This window comes from Gallus gallus, chromosome 1 (assembly GCF_016699485.2).
Source record: "Gallus gallus isolate bGalGal1 chromosome 1, bGalGal1.mat.broiler.GRCg7b, whole genome shotgun sequence".
Taxonomy (NCBI): domain Eukaryota; kingdom Metazoa; phylum Chordata; class Aves; order Galliformes; family Phasianidae; genus Gallus; species Gallus gallus.
In genome coordinates this window covers 180,320,728-180,338,091 of record NC_052532.1, presented here as the reverse complement: position 1 = coordinate 180,338,091, position 17,364 = coordinate 180,320,728, and the positions used below count along the sequence as shown (strand labels likewise).

General features: G+C 43.6%; 1 long non-coding RNA gene across 1 annotated transcript; it reads right to left on the bottom strand.

Annotated features, from left to right (window-relative positions):
- Nucleotides 1–307: 307 nt before the first annotated feature.
- On the bottom strand, nt 308–12,821 carry LOC121109183. Its single transcript, XR_005862850.2, has 2 exons — nt 12,490–12,821; nt 308–2,609 (listed from the first exon to the last, which is right to left on the bottom strand). It is a non-coding gene; the product is annotated as an uncharacterized LOC121109183 (long non-coding RNA).
- Nucleotides 12,822–17,364: the final 4,543 nt, after the last annotated feature.

Genomic DNA, 17,364 nt, shown 5'->3' with positions numbered 1-17,364 from the left:
TTCCTATCTTTTCTATCACTCGCCTTCCCTTCCCCCATCATCCCAATCTGTAACAGTGTCCGTCCTCCCCTTCCTTCATCTCCGTTATTAACATTTGTAATAAACTGGTCAGACCAACATTTGAATCGTTGTTTCTTAATCTCACGCCGGGTATACATATTTCAAAGAACCTCCTCTCCCTCCTATAAATTGGAGCGAGATACCAAGTACATATCCCAGTAGGCCATGGCTAAAAATCCATCCCAATAGCTGAGACAACAGCAAGAAAGAAAGACTGCGTTTAAAATACGAAGCACTCATCAGCAGATTGTGAGATTTATTAATGTGATATTTAATAATGTGATATATTATTTGCATTAAGCCAGTGATATTTATTAATACTCATCATTCATACTAGACGTGTTTTGCAGAAACATTTTTATCTGATTGCTGTTATTAACTGCTGTGGCTTTGTGATTTGCTGCTTTTGCATATCGTAAATCACTTGAATCACACATGATTGCCATCTTCCTGAATGAGCACTGCAGATTTATGGACAGGAATCCCCTTATGTCCTCAAGTACACGAGGATAAATTCAAAGCCTTAATGGCAATCTCTAATTTATAAAGTCTCTCAACCATTTGGTAAATAAAAGTTCTTCACAACATCTGAAAAGCCATTTGCATGTGTGCCCTTTGAGAGGCATTATTTTTATCATTATATTTTACTGCAACAATTTTCATCATTCTATTCTGTTAGGTCATATCTGAAGATCAGAACACCACTTGAAAAAAAGTGCTGAGCAGTTAAATAACAAGAACATTCCTAACACAAAGAATTTAAATCTATGTATGTCAAAACAAAAATAAATACAACACAGAATGTGTAGAAGTTATTTGATGCAAATAAATGAATGAGGAAACAAAAAAAGTCTAAAGATGCTACTGGTTGTGTGACTGCTTTTCTACTGGCACAACTGAATATATTGTGCAGTAAAGATGGCAACGGGAAGATGGCGAGGTAGCCCTTAAAACTCTTGCTCTGCTTTCTGTTAACAGTTAATATGGAGTTCAGTGAATGAAAACAAGCCTTCATAGAATTACATTATGAAAATTGTTTTAATGAAAAAGCATACATGCTTTATTAGAGTCTATACTGACTGCTCAGCAGTCATGTACTTAATCAGACTAATTGCTCTCACTTCTGCAGTTTAGAAGTAAGCCAGAGACGCACACAACTGTTGATGCAAATTAAAACTAATTTACAACCTGAAAATCTGCACCACGTTCTGCAACAGCTCAGCCGAGCTACAGACACCTCCCTTCCTCCACTCAAGTTTGATGAGATGGAGAGAGGCAATGGTTTCCTGCTGAAGTGTGGTTGTGCTAAGGCCCTTGTACCCTCTTTTAAATTAATTAGGCTCTCTCACAACAAGATGAGAAGAAAGTGCCCCAGGAATTGAGGTGGATGTGTGCAGATGTCTGCTGGGTACAGGGTAGCAGCACTGGGTTAAAAACTTGTACCATAGATGATGAGAACTTCTAGAACAAATTCACACATGCAGAAAATTGCTGTGAACAGGCACAAGCACAAGGTGTAGGCAGAATAAACAGACAATTGCCCCTCCCCACACTTTTATATATGGATAAGGTGATTTTTATTTGGGAGTGCTGACAAAGAGCGTGTATGGCAAATAGGTATACAGGACCAGAGAGATTATCACATTACAAAGGAGTAATGAAATAAAGATCCTACCCGTGTCCTGGGCTCACAGAAGGACTCTAAGAGGAGCGATCCTAGAGATCACTCCTCCAGCTAGAGATCCTTCCTCCTTGGGAGTCAGCCCTTAAATGGGGCCTAGGAGGGGTGGAGCCTGGCTCCATCCCTTCCAGTCACTCAGGTGAAATTGTGTTCACCTGTGCCCTTGCACCTGACTCAGTGCTCGCCTCAGGTGGTCAATCAGAGGTTCAGGCCGTGATTCAACTGTTCCCATACAGAGTGCTATTCTGGAAGAGCTACAGTAGTGCTAATCAATTTTCTATGTGCAGTAGAAGCATCTAAGAGCTCACATACATACTCAGTTTATCTAAGAAGACTTCCATACCAAACCAAATCTCAATATGGACCTTCCACATGAAAGCAAAAGCCATCTCAATAAGCTTGGATCTTTCCATGCCTCAGTATGATAGTACAGTGATATTTTACATGGCAATAGTCCTAACAGTACACATTTGGTATCACCAAAGTAAGTTATCTGCAAAATAGCAAATGATTGTCCTACATTGTACTATCTGGCATTGAAAATAACATGAGAAACTTCCCATTTCATATGTACAAAGTAAACTTGCTGCTAGAAGAGCTGGATCTCCATTTGAAACATGAAGAAACCTTCAGATCATCAGGTCCAGTCCTCTGCTCTTGCAGGAATTCACATCCCTGAATCAACAGGAGGTCTCCAAGCCAGTAAAATCAGCACACAGTCAGAGTTGGAGATTCGGATTCGCTTTGTTTTTCCTCTCATTCTGCTCTCAACACACCAAGGTCAAGTGTGTGCCATTACTGTGAATTCATGCACAAATAGGGAAGGCTCAGGTCCCTGTGTGTCATCAGTACTGTGATTGCAGAGAGCCTGTGAAAGTTTTAAGCACAAAAATAAGAAATTGAGTTAGTCCTGCCAGCTTCAAATACTTAAATACCATGAGTCAGTTCCTCCCAAAGCCAAACAAATAATTTTCTTCAAAGAGCAGCAAATATAGAGCTCTTTTGAGTTAAACCATTATTATTCCTTTGGATCACATTTCTTTTGCAAGCACAAGAGCAAGAAAATTACTCTTTTGAAAAGGCAAGACCCCACCTCATCTCAGGTCACCAGGACTTGCAGGTGTAAAAGCACCCCGAGTTACTTACAAAATCATAAGAATTAGAATCATAGAATTATAGAATCCTTAGAGTGGGAAGGGACATTTAAAAGTCATGTAGTCCAACTCCCCTGCAATGAACAGGGACATCCACAGCTAGATCAGGTTGCTGAGAGCCCTGTAGAGCCTGACCTCAAGGCCAGGGATGGGGCATTCACCTGTGGAAGTGCCTCACCATCCCCACTGTAAATGACTTTTTCCTTATATCCAGCATAAATCTTCCCCCTTAAAGTTTAAAACCATTTTGCCTTGTCCTATCACAACAGACTCTGCTACAGAGTCTGTCCCCTTCTTTCTTGTGTTTCTCCTTTAGATACTGAAAGGCCACTGTCACGTAACCTCAAAGCCTCCTCTTCTCCAGGCTGAACAGCCCCAGTTCTCAGCCTGTCCCTGTAGGGAGGTGTTCCATCCCTTGGGTCATTTTTGTGGCCCTCCTCTGGACATGCTCCAACAGGTCCATGTCTCTCCTGTACTGAGGACTCCACATCTGGACGCAGTACTGCAGGTGAGGCCTCATCAGCACAGAGCAGAGGGGCAGGATCATCTCCCTTGTCCTGCTGGCCACGCTGCTTTTGATGCAGCCCAGGATATGGTTGGCTTTCTTGGCTGCGAGAACACACTGCTGCTCATTCTAGCTTGCCATTCATCAGTACCTCCAAGTCCTTCTCAGCAGGGCTGTGCTCAATCCTTTTTCATCTCTCATCTTGCATTGATAGTGAGGCTTGCCCACTGGGCCCACGGCTCAAGCCTGTCTAGGTGTCTCTGGATGGCAATCCATCCCTTGAGCAACTTGTCAACTGCATCACACAGCTTGGTGTCATCCTCATACTTGCTGAGAGAGCACTCGACCCCACTGTCAATGTTATTGATGAAGATATTAAAGAGTATTGGTCACGACAGTGACCCCTGGGAGACACTACTCACCACTGACACTGAGTCATCGACTCTCTGGGTTCAATCCTGCAGCCAGTTCCTTGCAGATTAGTGCTTATTAACTGGTAGATTAGTGCTAAATAAACTTGTCTCCAAATAGTGTTTCTGTTTTCCAAGCACATTGACTTGGCTCGTATTCTCTTTAAACCTGGAACCTGAGTAAGTGTTGGGTTTCTTTTCTGCTCTTCAGTGCTCTTCTGTTTCACATACAGAGAACACTCATTTTTCAGAGGGTAGTGTGATAGCTTCCTTGCAGGTCGGTCCAGAATCTCTTTTTCCCCTCTGAAATGCCTTAGATTATGAGATAGTTTCAAGTTCAAAGATTGCCAAGGAAACTTCTTCAAAAGTGTTCTTTGAGTCAAAGATAAAAGCGATGCCCAGCAGGAACAGGCTAACAGTAGTCAAAGAAAAGATGAACTCCCAGCAGAAGTGATGGAATTCACTCCCTTTCGTTCAACTACTGTGAAAGACTACACCAGTCTCTATTAATAATCTTTTTTCTTTTTTTCTTTTTCTGTGCACTGTCTACACCAATAGATATGTAATAAATCTGCCTGTGCCTCTGCCTTTTTAACCTAACTATCCTGGTGCTTATGATGCTTTCCCTGAGAACGGGGCTTAGACCACCGCACACTTCATACGGTAACACAGATGTCATCAAAAAATGACACATCTGCACACTTCTGCAGCAGGCAAAGGACACCAGGGCTGTGCAAGAGAACACCAGCCTGGACCTGGAGAAGATGATCTTCTGGATTTAGTGGTGATCTGTTGATACATCAGTGAGCATTTAGCATCTTCTTCCTCAATAAATCTGAGATTCTCAGAAAGTCCACTGATGTGGAATTATATATCTAAATTCAGTGCTACAAATGCAGAAAAGCTAAGATCCTTTTGCAGAAAGGGAGAAATTAATATGGAGAGGCATCCAGACCAGAAATGTTGGTGGTCAGAGGAGTGTTTCCAAGAAAACAACTTTTATCTCCTGCAAATCTGTACTACCATTAAGCCCTTACTGCTTGATTGCCCTTATGCCAATCATGCTCGTAAGTTACTTCTCATTTCTACCTTTGGAAGCATTTACAGAGGAAGCTGATATCTTCCTATCCCCTCTAATACCTGAGAAACATGAGTTTGGAAGATCAAATGACTTTCCTCAGCCACCTAACAGTCCTGTGACACAGCCTCTTGGCTCAGCTCCTGGGGCAATGACTATCATCATGGTTCTTCAGACCGCAGCAGATCCACTGTGTTATCAGAGAAGTTGTAATAAAATAGCTTATTTCCATGCTTTCTGAGTAAACCTGCACTTCAGGCACCTCCTTTGTGCCTCTGTGTATTGCGGGCCGTAACCCAATAAGCCTGTGATGACTTCTGCATTCCCAAACAGCGAGCGAATGATACCACAACCCCGCTATGCAAAGTGGCTTTAATGTATTTCTTCTAAGTTAACTAAATGTTGACGATGTTCTCTGATAAATAAAAGCCCTAAAAACTGTTCCCAGTGGTGCAGTACTGATCAGGAAGAAATGTATCTCAAGGCAACTCTCTTACACTGAAGTTTTCTATAAAGAATACTCTGAAGCTTCGCCATAAATAATTAAACACCTTTTTAAAATATTAATGCAGTTTGTTGATGGCTTCTGTTTTGTTTATGTTGTTTCGAAGATGTTGACTGTAGGCAAGTATAGATCTTATCTCTGATGAAAAAAAGCTTTGAAAGTAGTCTAACACCTTTGCAGTTGAAAGTCTTTCTCCAGACAGGGACTTTTAACTAAAGAGTGCTGTCAGCAAGGCAACACTCCTGAGGAGGAAAATCTATAGATAAAACAGAGCACAGCAAAGTCACTGCAAACAAATCTGCTCAGTGTTTGAGCCACTAATGTCAGCTGTTTACAAATGCCAGAACTTTGGCTCCATAACGCTGCTGTCAGCAATATGCACGCATAGACAGAGATGGTCTGAGGCAGTAATTGATATTATTTCCAAACTAACTAATACAAAAAGTGGTTATTAAGAGCACTTTAAGGCACTGCTGAGAAAACGGACAATAGTTGCAGTGCATCACTTTCCTTATTATAGTTCCCTTCCATTTAGGAAGAGCTTACGGGTATCAAGGCTGATGGCATCTAATAAATGAGTACTATCCCTGTTTCTGGAGCCAATCGCGAGGCTGCAGGTAATTCGAACAGTATTTTTAAATTCATGGAAATGTGACAAAGTTTTTCCAATTGTTTTTCTATTTGGGAAGATTTAAGATTTCCAACCAGCTGATGACAGGGCACTGCAAGGAATCTGGAGCGTTCCAGTCTCAGTCTCCCACAAAGCAGAGGGCACAAATGCCACAGCTCTAGTGCCAGCTTTATGAGTTGAATACCTCTCAAAGCTCACTCTTCTAAGAATGATCCTACTTGGCCAGGAGCAACTTTTGTTGTCAGCCTCATGCCCCCTGCTTCCAACAGCTCCAAGCTGATCCATGACTATTATTTCTGTGCTGTTTGTTGATGCAGCTTGGTGTCCCACTGCCTGAACTGAACACTAGGGATCTCCCTTAAATAATAATAATAATCAAAAGGCTCATATTAAAGAAAACAGAAAAATGAAGTACAGAATAAAAAAAAAAGTCTTCCTTAAGGTTAGAAAAGTGGTAACTGCTAGCTTATAAGTGGAGTCCCAGATGTGGAAAAACCCTCCTACATCCTTGCCTTTGTGCCAACATAATAGAATAACCACTTTTAAAATACCTGAATTTAAGTGCCTCCCATTACTGCAGCAGACCTGCAGATGATCATGGTTAATCTGTTGTACTGAATGCAGGTATCCATTGTTTCTGCAATTATCTGCTGAGCACAGATTCCAGCACTGAACACAAACGCAGGGCATTGGTATGCTGGGTCTCCTGTGCTCTGCTGTTTATGTTAAACGGGTTGGTGTAAGTACTATTGTAAATGGTGAAGCTCATTATATCTTCATAGGTATGAGCTCTTGGTTTCAAAATGAGAAGGAAGAGCTCCTGTTGATTCCCACAGCTTCGTCAGACACCCAGAGCAGTCTGCTTGCCTGCAGACCTGTCGCTGCAACGTGGCCTTGAGTCAATTAGGCCATTTCAGAATTAAAAAGAAAGAATATTGAATGTCACTAGCAGATGGTGAAGCTCTCTATTAAGTAGATAAAGTCTGGATACGTTTTCAGGGAAGAAGAATGAAATTAACAAGCATATAAAACTGCAGTGTTGCTAGTCCCCAGAGCAGAAGCATGGTTTTCTGGGCATGTTCTGCCTCAGTTGAGCAGTGGTGTAAGAGGGGCATTTTCCTGCTCTGGATTGTGGTCCTGTGTGCACCAGTGAAACATGCCAGCCTCCCTTCAGCAGTGTTGCAGTGGCACACAGGTCTTTTATGGGTGACTGGTCCACCTTTCAAATGGGGCTCTTTCCAAACTACCATAAGACCTTCAGATTGCTATTGCATAACACCACTAGCACAGACCCTTATCTTAGCAAGTTAGCATTAAAATGTCACAGCATGATCAAAGCACTGAAATTCACGCTACTTTCCCTCTTCGCTTGAAGAAGTGAAATTATTAACTAGGTCATTAGAATAAAAATTTAGCACTGTATGCGTTCACAACATTTTGCTTCCACTAATTAATTTCCAACTGAATCCCCTGCCAGAGGATCATCTTACTATAGTGAGACAGAGGTCACAGTATGCAGAAGCTTAATTGGAGGGGAAGAAGTCCCAGAAGGACATAGCCCTGCTGCATCTCCACGATGGGCTGGACCAACAGTGCCAAGGGCCATGCAGAGCTGGAACTGTGCGAGCTCCTGCAAATGCAGCCGTGGGGCATTGTTGCTGTGGGGCTCTGTCCTCATTGTAAGCATCAGAGCATGCACAGGAATGTGTCACCTTCATAATTAAGTCTTCTAATTAGCGCATCCTATCCCTGACATAGGCAGGATTACATTTCAGCAACAGGTTGGCCAGGTGTTCAACAGCACCATGTTCATACGTTCATACCAAGATGCTAGTAAGCCTGCAGGTGCATCTGTGCATGGCACAGCCCCAGGACTGGCTGTGGAAGCAGTGGCTTGGGTCGGTGACTCTGGATGGATCCATCCCACCACAACGTTCTTGCAAACAGCCCTTGTCTGTGTGGCCTTCAGCAGTAAAGGCAAAAGGTGGTGGGAATAGGGGCATGCACTGTCTGTGATGCTCCTCCATGAAGCCACTCATGGCCACTCACTCTTCAACCCACTGCCTGACCATAATGTCTGGAGCAACCCCAGATGCCCCTGCTTGCTCAGCCGATACGTGTAGGCAGGACTAATATTGCTATCATGGAAAGGGGAGACCAGCACACACACAAGTTCATTTTAGTCAATATCAGTGAACGCGACCAACAGTGTGACCAAAATTTATCCAGCAAAAGTATCCTTAGGTCAGTCCCTCACTGACAGAAATCAGATTGGCAGCTGTCATCTGCTCTCTCTTCCCCTCTTATGGGAAGAGTGTGAAGGGGTTGGCTCCAGGGACATTGACCCATCAGCTTTGTCTGGAGGTTGTGGAGCACAAAGCTCAGAGGAGCTCTTCCCTGAGGCTACAGGTTGACCCAGTAACAAGAAATCCAACATGCAACATCCCCAATTTACAATAAAAACTGAATATTGGATCATTTTAATAAAATGTCACTGATCCGTCCCTTCTGCTAGCTGAACTACAGACAAACCGAGACAGTCCCTGTGAAAGACTTAATAGCACTAACGACAAATTTGGCCCTAAATTCTGTCAGCAGCCTTATAATACTTCTAAAAGACTTTTGTACTCTTTTGGCGGAAACAAAAAGTAGCAGTTCTGCAAATTCTCTTCTTTCAGTACTGAGATGAAAGGTTCTTTTCTTTAAAAAAGTTGCCAGCTCTTAGTAGCTCATAATCCTGGTAATGGAGTCTTAAGGTTAAGTCTCTGGGCTGCAGTATTTGTCTTTTGAAATGTCTTTCATGTTTGGATAAATCATTCTCTTCCCTGAGTGTAGTATATTTTTTTCTCAGCAGTCATTCAAGCACTATCAGAAAATCTGTGAAGGATCTGTAAAGTAGGGAAAGTAGAGAAAACAGACACCTTGGAACAGAAAGGCATTTTGAAAACACCTTTAAGATAACCCAGATGGTTTGGTGCAAGATTTTGCTCCAATCACGTTTTAGTAGCAGTAGTCACAGCAGCTCACTGGAGCCTCCAAAGTGGCCACCCCAACCACTGCATCCTATCACAGTGCACACCGCAGGATTTGCAGAGTAGTATTATGGGATGGGGAATGTGCGCTCTGCAAACTCTCTGGCTGTCCTCTACTAAAAACAGACCTCACTGAAAGAAAGCAGGACCCAGGTATGCACATTGGACAGACGTTTAAGAGGCTGCCATCATGCTTGCATTAATGAATCTTGCACTAACACTCATCATTGTTGCTTCCAGGATGAAGTATGTGCGGGTTCCTGGAACCCAAACGATTCACTGCAGAAACCACGCAGCAGAGGGGAGCAAAGGATGTTTAAAAGGCACCTTGGGCTGTGGGTGGGGTCTTCAGAACTGGTGTCACAGCAGGAGTGCACTGAACATCCAGACCCATGGAGGAACTGCTGGGTCCTTCCCTTCTACTTCCCCTGAGCTATCTGACGTTTCAGCTCACTTCTACCACAGCTTTCACCCATTGGAACATCATTGAAAATAAAAATAAGGGCTGTCAGATCCTATCCTTCGCTTACCAGTCTTCTCCAGACAAATCTGAGGAGGACTAGCACACACCAGCAGCTGTTCTGGAAGGCAAAGACACAACGCTCATTTTTAAGGGCAGGTTCCAGCATCCTGCCCCACTGGATTCAATTTGCTTCATTCCAGCAGAGCTCCCTGCTCTGCCCTTCCACAAAAGAAGAACCTGAGTGCCAATCACACAATGGGATGTCTTTCAGTTCCCCAGAAATACAGTTATTCTGTGTGTGAGGAAATACGGGTGGTGGTGATTTCCTTTCCTTCTCCTTCATGGTAGACCAGCCCTCCAGATAAACTGATTTTTACATTATGTGAGCAAGAATTATACCAGACAGAATCAGAGGGGAAAAAAAAAAATCAAATACAAAGCAGAGGCTTAATTTGGTGTTCTTCTGTGTTTCCCAGAGCCCCCCATGTACTACTGACTGTGAGCATGGCAATGCTGTTATCTTCGTAGACGCAAACCCTCAGCTCTGGCTGAAGCTTCAGCCTCCATTTGTGCTAAAAACTGAACAGACCAAGGCACAAGCTCAGGCTGTGTCCTGCAGCCATGTATACCACAGATTCTGTCATGGCTGCTGGCATGGTTTTGGCTCTTCCATTCCATCCCTGTGGGGCAGGTCAGGACTTAGCATGGGCTAACAACCATTCTCTGCAGGCAGTGGCAATGTAGCCACACCACTGGGCATGAAAATGCTAAGCTATACGGGCCTGGGCCTTGCAGTGCCATTTGCTTAGGAACCCAAATCTGCCTTTTTTAGTTATCAGTACTTGGTCCATAAGTACGTGGTATGTACTTCTACAGCCATAAGTGATTGGCTCTGGGGCAGCCTACCAGCTCCAGGAGCACCTCCACTGACGTGTCTGTAGGACAGAGGGCCGATGGCCCCCCCTCTGCCTTTCCTGCTGCCATATATCCCACACAGTAAAACTTACCACCTGTGGATTTCAAAGCAAACTCCAAAAGTGAGGATGGGCCAGGACAGAAAGGTGATTTTGGGCCTCAAACCTTCACCCTATCCCCACAAGCATGGACCAGTTTGGCATGAGGACCCATGCTGCACAACAGCCCAACTGCTGCAGTGGCCACCAACTGCAGAGCCTAAGGGATATCTTACTTTGACAGATGACCCTCAGCTGGAAGCTGAGACCTGGAGAGAATCCTCCCAATGAGTCTCCCAGCTGGGGCCAGGCCCTGTGGCCCCTGCCAGGGCCACTGTGGGCACTGGAGTGTTCTGGTGCAAGGAGAGCAAGCAAATCCTTCCTGCCCAACGCCTCAGATTAAGGAAAACAACCAGAATAAAAGCCAAATCTCTCCAGCAGACCACAGTGTGTGTCACCATTTGCAAATTGGTGCAGCTCTGAGATAAGAAGACATGTTGTGTATGCACACATGAGAGCCATATGTAGCCCGATTGCTTCTTGATAATGCAGGCATTTCTTATGTTAGCACAACTAGACAAATATTGTAGGGAGGAATCATAAAAACCATATCTTTGTGCACACTGAATCCTGTTTGACAAAATTCATAACCTTGATATTGCATTAACACAGCATGTGCATTTAAGCTGTAATTGCATTCCAACTGCCTGAACGCTCCCCTTAATTTAGTCATGCTTCTTTAGTTTTGTTGTGAGCTATAAATCATTCTTGCTCTCAAAAAATAAATTAATTTACAGATGTTACAAGAGATAGGATTACACAGCAGGATATCTCTTTTTTTTAACACATGCAATGTATAAACTTTATTAAATTAAAGTAATTTCTTCAGGGAAGTCCAGGAGGCCCTGGCACGAATGGCAGAGGGAAACAAATTACAAAGACTTTTTAGCTTGAAGGAGCATAGCAGTCTCCTCATGACTGATTTGAAAGAGCTCTGCTGTGAATAATTCACCAAAGCAAGAATGCTGGTATTATCCTGCACTGGCCCAGCTGTTAAGTACTCACTGATTTTTTCAGGGCACAAATATTATGCACACATGCATATTATCATCACAAAATGAAGCGGTGGCTTGTTTAAGGTTGGTTGGCTTTCTACTCCAAGCAAGCTTTTTTAGTCATTTCTAATTTTTGTCATGACTTTGGTTAGTTTTTTGAGGATGGAGGGTTACAGTGGCTCAATAGTTTGAGGCTCAGATCTAAAACATTCTATACTTTGTCACAAACAGCTGTGTGTGGATATCTGGCTCCTTAAGAAACAGGAATAATGAGCTAAAACAACAAGAATTTCTGGAGGACTGAGGAGCATCCATGCTCACATGCAGACCACATTTAACCTGTTTCCAACCATCCCTTTGGTTACGTGCAGTTGAGTTACATTGCAGTCTTCTGGAAGATGCACTTCTCCCTGTCAGAGTGCTCTGTTGCTGCCCAAAATAACCAGGATACAGTGTGGATAGATGAAAAGCAGCAACATCACCCTCGGCTGTCATAGCACCAAGAATTCTCCTAGAGTTGCTATTTACATAAACTTTCAGTGACCTGTAATTCTGGAGATACTGCTCTGTTCCCAGCCTTCAATACAAAATAAGCCTTGGTATTTCTGTAAAGATACTTTGACATTCTTAAATAAACCTAACGGTTTAATTACGTACAATAATATGTCTCCATTATTTTTCTTAGCCATCTTCTGTAATGTAATGCCTTCTTGGGAAGTCATCTGTAATACAGCTTCAGTATTCATTGCCTGCTCCCTCAAAGTAATCTCAATGCTCCGACAATGGGATATCTGGGAGCAAAGTACACCTTTATTACAACATTTCAACTAGCTATTCCCAGATCTTATGTGTCTTTGGAGACATAGAAGTTAAATACATTTATTGCTTTAAAAACTTGGCCCCAAAAACAAAAAATCCCAACCAGCCAGCGATACCTGATGCAAATAAATATTCAAACTTACTACAGAGAAGGAGGCTTGTGCTGTGTTTTGGGAGTTGCTCACTCCAGAGTTGGGCTGGTTGTGGAGGCATCCTTAAGATCCCTTCAGTTTCTCTGGTTTTGCCTTCCGGAAACGTTTATGCAGTGGTCTTGCTTTACTCAGATATCTCATTCTTTTTATTCTCCACAGCATATTGGATTCTCTGTGGAGCCAGAAGCTGGACTTGAAGATCCTTGTGGATCCCTTCCAACTTGGGATATTCTATGACTCTGTGAACTATGAGGGAGGGACTTTTTATAAGGGCGTACAGCAACAGAACAAGGGGAAATGGCTTTAAACTGGAAGAGGGTAGATTTAGACTAGATATTAGGAAGAAATTCTTTACTGTGAGGATGATGAGGCACTGGAACAGGTTGTCCAGTGAGACTGTGAATTCCCCCTCCTTGGAAGCATTCAAGGGCAGGCTGGATGGGGCCATGAGCAACCTGGTCTAGAGGGAGGCATCCCTGCCTATAGCAGGGGGCTTGGAACCAGATGATCTTAAATGTCCCTTCCAGCCTAAGCCATTCTGTGATCTCACTGCTTTCTGCTGGCAGAGAGATGTTCTCACATCCAAGACAAGCTGTATTTCAGGTGTGTGGAGAAGGTAAGGCATGAGGTAGCACAGCAGGGGAGAATATGAAGAATTCATTTCACCTGGCCTGTCACCACTGATGGGACGTGGGCCAGGCTGTAAGCAGCCTTACTCCCGGCTTTGAGCCTCAGTGTGCTCTGACCCACCAATCAGCCAGGTGCAAGGGTTTTCCCTCTCAGTTTTCCCTTAGTTAGCTGTAGCTGCTGTGACTGCTCAGCCTTACTGTGCAAGTTCTGCTGCTATCAACGGCCAAAGAGATCAGCTGGAAATGAGGAAGAGAAGTAAAGTTTATTTTGAATACAGTGATGTCATGAGCCCGAGTTTGCCAATACTGACCCCAGGTCCTACATCTTAGATGAAAAAATCACAACTGTTCCCAGCTGGTGGCTTAACAAAAATACATCAGTGTTGAAGGGCATGGGAACCTGCTCCCAAAGGCTGTTTTCTCCCAGAGAGCTCTTCACTCTTTTTTATGACCAAAAGCCAGCTCACAAAAAATTCAACCCTCCCACTTCCAGAAAAGGTGAATTGAATATTACTTTGGGAATATAATACCAGCTGCAACGTTTTGACCTCTGTTGTACAAGAAAGAATTTTCCTTTGGCTCTTTCCTATAAAAATCTCTAACTTGCAGATTTGAACGCTCCTATATAAGAGAAAAATTAAATTGTACCTAGAGAGGAGTGAGGGGTGCACAAAAATCTTGCTGAACTTGCTACAGGTTTCTCATAGCTGCTAAGCTAATCTTTGTCTTGTCCTTCCCATAAATGGTCAATTTCCTATCTCGAATAATCCATTACTACAGATACTAATGCCTGTGAGAATGGGAAACTGAGCTTGGTTGGGATCTCCAGACCTGAGTTGGTTCCACCCAAAACTAGACACCCTAAGTAAGAAATTCTGATAAGGAAATATTTGCATCTCTATAGGAGAGCTGCATCGATTCCTCCAAGGACCGTAAAGAGAGAGCTCAGGATGGTGAGGCTCTGACACCTCCAACGCTGTTTGTCTGATAAACGCCGGTTTAGGTGTAGTCCAAAGTTAAAAATCACAGTTCATCAGATTCCCATCAGATCTAACAATAAAGTTGACAAGAACTTAAATATTTTGGTGAAAGACCAAGACAGACCCAGGAGACTTCACTTTGCCTATGTAGGAATCTTCTGTCTGCTAGTCCAAAATTGCTCATGACTGATCTCGTAACTTGTGCTGCTTCCCTCTGTCAAACTTCTCAAATTGACTGAAATGGATATTTACAAGACAGATATTTATAACTCAATGAAACAGCACACAATACATAACATGAGAGTGAACGCTGCTGACAAGAGCTGATATGCTTGTCCCAGACATCACATCATATAGAACTGAGTGTGTGTGATGTACGAAAGGTCAAAAACCTTAAAATAGCTGATGTCCAAAAGCTCATCATCTCCCTCAAATTCTAGTGCAGATAATGTCACCATTCAATTACCGCTGCACTAATTCCTCCTTTTCCAATACATCATGACATTCTGATGCCAAATAATTTTTGATGTCCTTGTAACCAAACCGTGGAGGAAGGCTGGATGTCACACATTTTTACTGAAATATTTCGGTTTAACACAAGTGACAGCTGGACTACTTCTCCAGCTTACTCCACTATTAACAAGATACACCTAAAAGAAATTCCCATGCACCTTCTCTCAGAGGTTCCAGATGATCTGTCATCTGTGATTCATTAACTGAATATTTACTTCCTCAGGAGCAATGTAGCTGTCACTTATGCTCTTAAGCAGTAGGTCTTTCCCAAAGAGCCTGTACCTGCTTCCTTCCCGCCCACAGGACACAGGTCTAGCACCCATCCCATAGAGAGCAGGCTCCAGGGTTCAGAGCCTTTTGCTTTGGACACTGCAAATCTGGCTTCAAATATCTGTTCTGTCACATGGACACACATAGGCAATGAAGCAAGTGCAGTCACTTCTTTTTCTCTTGATAAAACTCCTTTTCTTGACTGTAGGCAGGATGCCACAGACAACCACTTGTGGCCAGTCACCGCCCCAGCACAAAATGAGTGAGCAATGAGGAAAAGAGAAAGCTGTGTCTTTTTCTCCCCAGCATGATTTCCACCTCTTGCATGGAAATCCCTCTAAAAGATGTTCTCAGATCAGGTAGGATCTCTCTGATCACAGCTGCAAAAACACCTGTGCACCCAGACCACGGGCTTGCTCCACTTTGAATATTGAGCAGCATTGCTGCAGAAACTGACACATTTCATTACTGAAGTTTGGATGATGTTCCATCTGTAGTGCACACACCAAACTGTTTTAATTAGATGGTTATCCTGTACCATCACTGCCACGTAGCAAAGATCACACTTGTGGGAGTGGAGTACGTTACATTTCTAGGTGTGTTATTATTTCCATATACTCACCCAAAATGCAATTTGGGAGCATGGCAGCCACCAGCTGAACAGCAGGAAGCAAAGGATGCGCATTGCTTTCAGGACAATGGAACTCAGCAGCTTCTCCATCAGTAAGGTAAACTTCCCCCTGTGGAAGCTGTCACCTCCTCTGGCTCAGCTCTGCCTCTCGGCCACTAAGGGAAACTGGCTGGGTCTCCGGTGGGGCTGCTGACACAACCTGGTGGCACAGCATCCCCTTTGATTCCCGTCTTTTGACACACAGGGAGAATCTTCCCCCTGGTCTTCTTGCAGGGGGAAATATTAGAGGGGACACTGCCAACTTAAGAGCTAACTTATTTCTTTCTCCTTTTTCCAAGGTAAGCACACTTTCAGCTCACTGCTGCCAGCTCGACTGAAGGCACTTTCAGTCACACCTCCACTACAACCCCAGCTGCCACCTCACCCTTTCCCTCGGCTGCACCACAGTTCAGAGTATCTCTGTCAGTGCAAAGGGCCCCGCTGCTTTCCTGTGCATGCTTTCGTGCGTAGGCAGCCCATCTCACTGCCACAGACACGCAGCTGCTTCTGCAAACTCCACGGGGATACTGAAATGCCACCCAGCGACTACAGAAAGGAAATGCAGCAGATTGGGCCGCAGGCCTGCTTCACCTGGGATTCACCGCACCCTGTTTCAGCTGTGTCAACATTAAATATTTAGTGATCATACATGGCCTAGAACAGTCATCAGGGAAGCATCAGCAGCCCGAGGAAAGGCTACAGTGCTGTCCTGGAGAACCTAGGACGCGTCACCTGGCCTCCATGCACTGCTCCAGGCCAGAGGCCTCCTCAACCCTGGCTCCTATCTGCCAGGCCTTATAGATGCCACAGACTCCATAGGGTGCCTTTTGACAAGACCCCAGTTAGTCTTTTACACAAACTATATAGCCAACTACATATAGGAGCTAAATCCCACCCTAGGCCAAAAGCTCTGGAGAGTTTTGGAGCATTCACCTATAGATTTAATAGGACAAGAGGCAATGGCTTAAGTTGCGCTAGGGGAGGTTCCGGTTGAAAATAACATTTCTTCTCACAAAGTGGTGAGGCAGTGGCACAGGCTGCCCAGGGAGGTGGTGCAGTCACAGTCCCTGGAGGTGTTCAGGAAATGTGGAGATGTGGCACTGAGGGACGTGGTCAGTGAGCAAGTGGGATGGGTTGACAGTTGGACTGGATGATCTTAGAGGTCTTTTCAACCTTAACGATTCTATGAGATTTACTTGCCATCTGTTTTATAACTGCACACAGCTAACTCATGACACAGGTAGCAATGGGTGGCATTTAGCTTCAGATTGTAGGCACCAAAAATTAGGTACAATAGGAACTACAACTTCACCCAGATAGCCTCTCCCAGGTATCCATTGCCACCAGACTTTTCCCCACCTGCTCTTCAGCTTTCTGTTCAGCTTCTGATTTATAGATGCAACTATATAGATGCAACTATAAGGCAACAACTGAGGTGTCTTAATCCAACACCAGAATCTAACCCAAACTGTAAAGCAAAAGATTACTGAGCCTAAATGCTTTTCACAAAAACATCAGTACCTCTTTACCCTTCCATGCCCCAAATACTCAGTGAAAAGGTGATGTCTGTTGCTTTAGTATCAGCTGAATGTTTTGCTGTTGCTGAATAAAATTGAGTGAGATTTTTTACTAAACATTTCACTCAAATGAACAACACCAAAAGCACAGTCTGTGTCATTTGATTATCAGTATCTTCAGGAATTGTCACGTTCACTCATTATCATAAAATTCTGTCATTAAAGAAATCATTGGGTAACGAAAATGAAATAATGTAATTTTAAGCAATAAAAGAAATCTGAGCTTA